Below are 7,590 nucleotides of genomic sequence, written 5' to 3'. Positions count from 1 at the left end.
AAATAGGTACAGGTATTTTTCGAATGGTTGCGAAAATATTAACAAACTTGAATAATTAATGAAAATAATTAATTTATTTAAGTGGTTATTAATTAAATATTTCTTAACACCACGAGAAGAGCTCACATAAAAATAATATATAAATATTAAAAAATGCATTTATTTAATAAAACGTAACATTACATTTCCATGATTTACTCAATAAAACTACTGAGTCACTGAATGATTTTGCCTTCTGTTAATAAATAAACAGAAATGATAAAGCAATGAAAATACTGTAAAGTAATTATATTCGCTTGAAAATTAAAAACATCACACCTTCCCGTAGAAAGTATAAATAATTAAAACAATTATTATGAGTTGCTTCGAAATTATATACTAGTCACGTAATAAGTGTTCTTTGCTTATAAAGCGAAACCTGTAATTTACAAGGAATATTTAATCATAGTTGATCCCTTAATTAAATAATAGATTTACTTAATTGCTTTTGTGAACTGTTACAAAGGGGACTTTCAAATTGAGTACGAGTTTTATTCGTGTTTATCTGTTCGTTTGTTTTATTTTATTTTTTAATTATTTTAAATACCGTGTTCTTTGATTATTATTTGTATAAATAAAGTGTCCAAGTGCGTACTCGTCCAAACAAATATAAGCCAAAGACTGGCTCTTAAATTCGCCCTGGTAGCTCAGTGACGAAATTGTACTTATGACAAGGAACACAGGAATAACAACGGATTAATATTGAAAATTGAAATTAAAAGTAGGTAACAATGAATTAAATAATTTGTTAATGCAGCTCAAGGTGTTTACGCTATGTGACACAATTTTCACCACAGTACTGCCAGTTTTGAAAATTCCTCAAGCAAGCATTTAATTAAAAATATATATTTATTAGAGTTTCTGTTACCAGTTTTTTTCATTCAAAAATGGTGCCCTTTTGTATGTTCGAAAATTTTTCTCGTAAAACATTATTTACATATATATACGAATATTACATATTAATTTTATATATGAATAGTTTCGCTGGTAAGAAATGAAGAATATATTTGAATTTATGATTACCTATCATAATTATGTTATACATAGCTGTATTCAATAATTAAATAACACAATTATATTTGATAAAAAATGTACATGCATACATATTGATAAATATAATTATGTTTTATAGAAAATATTTAATGTGCTATCAACACTTAGCACGAACCCATCGACCAACACGTGATGTTTCCCGTATGTAAAGCAATGTCAAAGTTAATGTATTATTTTATTCGATAAGGAACCGTTATACTAATTGCTTATTGATTCTCAAAATCTAACGTAATAAACACCTCAAACTTGAGAAGAACCGACAAAACAAACTCAGCGGGCTGTTTTTTTATATCAAATTTAACAATTTAAAGAAACTGTCCTTACAGTAACAAAATTCAATATTATTATTTGAAATAGCCTAGAGGCGATTTTTTCATTAGGTGTCAATGTACAAAATGGTCAATGGTCTAGAAATTCATTTTTGTATTATCTAGGTCGGTGGACGTGTAAATGGGCCTGCTAGTGATCACCAACGCCAGTAGACATTGGCGGTGTAAGATATTGTATTAACTATTCCTTACATCACCAATACGCCATCGACCTCGGGAGTTAAAATATTCAATCCCTTGTGCCTTTAGTTACACTGGTTTACTCATCCTTCAAACCGGAACACAACAATACTAAGTATTGCTGTATGGCGGTAGAATATCTGCTGGTAGCTTGCACAAAGCTACCTACTAATACCGCCTACCACCAAGTACTTTTGCAATATCCTTTAAATTTAACAATTGAATATATTTGAGCGTTTATATATATATATATTTGATATATTTAAGGGTATTGTAAAAGCGTATGTAATGTCTCACAGAAGAGTTATTACCACTGATAACTTGTAATCGGGTAGCAGTAATAAGTTTACGTTTTCGTTTTTTCGTTTCGTTTACGTTTTAATTCTTAGGATTAACAATTTTTACGTAACAATTTCTGAAAAAATGCTTAATGATTTTACGTACATACATGATATTATTAAATATATTTTAAAAAGCGACATTCATAATTTTAATTTATTTATATTATCATCTAAATGAGTATGTTGGGCTCAGGCTAATTTTCACAAATAGTTTTCTTCTGGCTCGCTGATCTATTTTTATGAGGGCACCTTTTGCAATTTAGAATCTATAGTCGTACCAAGGAATTCTGTTGTTTTTAAACATCTAATGCTTCCCTGTTTAAAAATATAATCGTTTTTACATATTTTCAGTTGCGAGTAGTAAATTTAATACATTTTGTCTTTTTAATGTTTAACAGGAAGTTATTAACACTGAACCAATGCAACATCATAGGCATTGTTCACATCGTCATATATTACCATGTTTACAATAGAATAATCAGAAGCATGGCCGTAGCCAGGAATTCATTTCTGATCTGGTTCGAGTAATAAATTTTATTTTGAAATAAAAATATTACAAAAAATAATACATGAAAATACTGTGATTTTATATCAAAAGAATGATAATAAATTAATTAGTTCATTTCTAATCATTCGGGTTAAGATAAGATGTAAATAACTGTATGACTATATGTTGCTCACTATAGTTTATGTATTAAATTCAGAAAATTGTTCACTTTTTCATTTAAACTTTACGAGTGGTTTCGCTATACTATACTATTGTTGCCACTTACAGTCCCTTCTAAGATTGATTCAGTATAGTTGTATTGTCATATTGTTTAATTAACACGAAATACTTTTTGTCCTTAAGATAACCGTGATTGTCCTTTATTAAATGAAATAATTTCAGGTGGAGGGGGCTGCGTTGGGTGTTCAACCCAACGCAGCCCTGTCTACGGCTATGATCAGAAGGCTTGTGTTCTTAAAAAATACATAAGCATTTTAAAATTGACTTGCTTCTGTTTTTGCAAGGAAATGCAAATCTTTAGATCAGCTAGATCTAATTAAAAAACTATTAATTACCAGAAACTTACATTATAAAAACCCGTGGTATTTTGCGATGAGTCATTAAGGAAAATATATAATTTTTCAATTTGCGTGAATTACATTTAAATCCTATAACAAAAACTACTTGGTAGAAGTTACTTTTATATTGCGTTAGTGCGTCTAGGTAGCACCAACTCATCATAAATAATACTGCCAAACAGTGATACTTATAGTATTATTGTGTTCCAATTTGAAGGGTGAGTGAGCTAGATAACTATTGACACAAAGGACATAACACCTTAGTTCCCAGGTTAGTGGCACATTGGCGATGTACGGGTTGGTTGATATTTCTTACAGTACCAATTTCTAAGGGTGGATTTGATCACTTACCATCAGGTGGCCTATTAGATAGTAGACCTTCCTATTTGTAATTAAAAAAATGCACATGATATGCACATGGGTAAGCATGTAATTTTTTTGTGTGCAAGAGCAATTAGAATTAAAAGTGAATAGATATGCAAACGAGATGAGAACGGTGAAGAAAAACATGCTCTACAAAACGAAAAACTCCTCTAAAATACGACCTAAATATTATAAGCACAATCACTAAACCCTATTTGATTAACAGTTTTTATAGTTGTGGGGTTCTGCACTTCGTCAACCTCGCCACTGCTATGTTGGAGAGGGTTGAACAACATGTATACAGTGTGATTTTTAAACTCATTTTGTTTATATTCCATTATTACCAGAACACTAAGTCAAATAATCGTATTCATTGACAAAAAATATGATTTTGAGATACGGTAACCGTAATTCGTTTAATTATATATAAATTTTTGTTTATGATATATGTAGGTGGACGAGCAAATGGGCCATCTGATGGTAAGTGGTCACCGCCACCCATAGACTATGGCGCTGTAAGAAAGAAGAATATGAGAAGCCATGGAATCTATTGATATTCAAATCTTTAAATGGTAACTAGACTAAAAAAATAGAGTATGTTTTTGAATTTTTTTTAAAGTGAGTTGTTTTTCTATGCTAAAATGGACTGGTGATTTTATTATTGTTTCATCAGTGTTACGTTATAACTACAAAATATGTTACACTTTTCGATATGTACTATAGAACGCATAAAATGGACTAACAGACATTAGCGCCTCTAACCACATAACCTCTTTAGCGTTTTATAAATTTGATGTACGGTAAATTCAATATTTATGAAAAATAAATCATGTATTCTTTCGGTTATTACTCTCCGAATGTCATTAGGTTTAAGTCAATATCATCTTCGTTTTCAAAATATGCGAGGCAAAAGAACACAAACATATGTACAGAGATATAAACACGAATACACGTCTTTATTTATTACATCGTTGAATTTTTGCTAGGCCGCCTTTTATAATACTAAACCAGGAGCAACCTGTATTACCTTTGATTATCTGTTTACTTATCAGTAAACATTTGAAATGATGTAGAACATTCAAGTGTATTTGTATGAAAATTAAACATAAATTGTTTTATATCAACCCTAGTCGATTACATATTTGCATCTCTTGTCCTAAATTCTATAATTTACTGATATGTATAAAACATAATGTCCGTCTGACTGATTATAAGCACGTTTTAAGAATATATAGAGGCTTGAAATTTTGAGACAATCTGTCTTCAGACTGTGAGTAAAAACTATTTTTAAATAATGTTACCAACAATTTTTAAATTATAAAATAACTTTATCATCTACTTGGTGTCTCGCAACAACTTAATTTTACATTGAACCTACTAAAATACATAATTCATCTACTTTTGACATTGTATTTTACCATGATAAAATTACTGGATTAAATAAATCGGAATTGTCAGCTTATGTTAAGCGACGGATGAAGTTGGATTCGAGGCTAGATTTTCATTTTTACGAGATATGCAAAACGAAAGAAGTACAATTATGCATAAATACGAGTATTTTCAAACACGTACATTTTAAGACAGACATAAAATTCAATTCTGCCTTCTTGGGACCTGAAGTTTGGTCTTTTTTCTATTAATTCTTCCTTATTGTCCAGCGAGGTATCCTTTTTTATTACAGTATGTGAGTTCAGTGATGGCAACGAAACAAGTAATACATCAAAATGAAGTTTCATTAAGTAATTATTTCAATACTAGAGAATGGGGGATACAATACCTATAGATAAATTTTATTTTCTATTTGCTTAAAAATCTTATTAAACATGGCAAAAGAAAATTACACTGAGTCTAGATTAAGCTGTATAAATATGTACTTCAAATAAAGACATTGAAGCGGTTGTCATTTGTTTTAACGGCCGAGGTAAGAATTCTTTTGAAACTGGTTTTATCACTTCAGAGACTTGATAGAAGAAGTGACATTTTTATTTTGTTCAACAAAATTCACACTGCTAACGGATAAATCCACCTTCGCATGGATTTTACTTGGTAGTGGCAGGGCTTTTCAAACCCGCGTGGGTAGGTACCACCCATCAAATACTCTACCGCCGAGCAGCAATACATATTGTTAGTATCATTGTGTTGCAGTTTAAAGGGTGAGAGAATTAGCATTACTATAAACATAGGGGACATCAAATATTAGTTTCCATTGTTGATGACGGATTGGCGATTTCTCTCGGCGTCAATGTCTATATCCTATCAGTGGTTTAGCTTAACATCAGTTTCCTGTGGTGTTGTATCGTTTCATCGTTTGCAGTGCTATTGTGTATTCTATGCTGTAGGTAGGTTCAGAATTTTGAGATCTACACGCCGGAGATTAGCACTTTATGTGTTTATATATATTGATACCATATTGTATTTAATTTTGACAATACCGAGGTATACATTTTTACAGCTATAAGTTTGTCATTTCTTTATTTCAAAATGTTTTATTTTTCAATGTGTAAACTTGTATTCCGTGGAACTCGGTTATTTATTCAATTTCAAATTTCTACTGTTGTTAATTTTTTAAAACGCTCAGCAATGCAATTAGCAATATTCCTTAATTGCACGTGTTGTAGTATCGTTTTCATAGCCGGGGACAATCTGTATCTGAGTTCAAATTTAAATCATGAGAGCAGGTAATATTTTCGTGTTAATAATTTACATATGTATTGTGTTTTTAAAATAATAACTTCAAGTTATTCTATGTTTAGAATATAGATCATTTTCGTCATTAAAAACGGTAGTCAAAGTTAAAATATTTTCTTGTGAAAGTAAGGTGCGAGATTTTATTCTATACATATATATTTTCTGTTATCGGCAATTGTTTTTGCAGGGCGTCTGTAATGCAATCCTCCTGGTCGTTGTAGTATAATCTCAAACGCTTTTGCAAACTGTCTGGAGATAGTTGTGTGTGGTGTGAAACCATCGCACGGCAAACTGTGTTTCTAGTCACATTTAATTGCCATTATATATTTGAATCCTCAACTCATTTTTCATTTAATTAAATAATTTAAGATCTTAAGTATTTGCTGTTGCCTGGAAACATAGTTACTATTTCTTTTGATATAATATACAATCTAGTAATTTCAATTGGAGCTATCGACCTTATTAAATTATGAAGGTTTATAGAACAAAGCTAGAAATTTATGAGGGACCCAAGCCCACATAAATAGTCGCAACTGTTTACAGTTCTAATGTTTGAACTTAGACTAGCTTAGACAGCAGATATTTTGATTTTATTTCAAGATACTTTTTAAATAATATTTCCTTATTCAATGTTAAAGTACAACAATTACTTATTGTCATATCAATGTAAAATCTAACACTTCTAATTCACACACAAATTCTGTGTTTTTGTTTTTCTAGCTAATTTATATATGTTTTAGAATTTTTAATGTCATCTCTACATAGTAAAAACAAATTCGCTTTTCGCCATCTGTATGCTTGGATCTTTTAAATAACGCAACGGATTTTAATGCGGTTTATATCAATAAATAGAGTGATTTAAGAGGAGGGTTTATAAGTATTATAGATGAATATTGTCTTAAAGAAAAGTCAGGAATATCAACTTTCCGAGCCGGAAAAAGAACAGAATACATCTTTTTATGTTTGTTTTTCAATAGAAAGTTATATATAGGCCCTTATTTTACTCGTGTAAAGCCTGAACTAGGAGCTAGTGTAATATAAAACTCTATCATCGATATATTCAGTATTCATATATTCAATGGACCTTTAATTGTACTACAGAAGACTACTTAGTATGAAGCACATTACATGTTTTGTACATTATAATTATTTTTTAAATTTAACAAGGAATGCAAATTTAGTAGTATTTGGAATTCTGCTGTTGGACTATTAATATTGTCTCAGATTATTCCAACAAGAGTTACTGACTCTGTGTGGTCAGGTTACAGGAGTAATAACATTTATTAAGTGTTAATTTTCTAAAAAAATATGTAAGTTATTTATATAAACTAGGGAGAGTAAAGGTTTAAAGATTGATCCTAGCGAAGCCATCATATTATTTGTGATCGCAGGAGATTTTAGTGGCATTATTTCCTGTCTCTATTTTAATCACATTTTTCTATCTTTGCTTGTTTTGAATAGTTATAAATGTACTATGTGTAGTCTAAGCAAAATGTGTTTGTTTTTAAATTAAATAATATTGATTGACATAA

This window comes from Vanessa tameamea, chromosome 7, assembly GCF_037043105.1.
Source record: "Vanessa tameamea isolate UH-Manoa-2023 chromosome 7, ilVanTame1 primary haplotype, whole genome shotgun sequence".
Classification (NCBI taxonomy): Eukaryota; Metazoa; Arthropoda; class Insecta; order Lepidoptera; family Nymphalidae; genus Vanessa; species Vanessa tameamea.
This window is presented reverse-complemented; position numbering follows the sequence as displayed.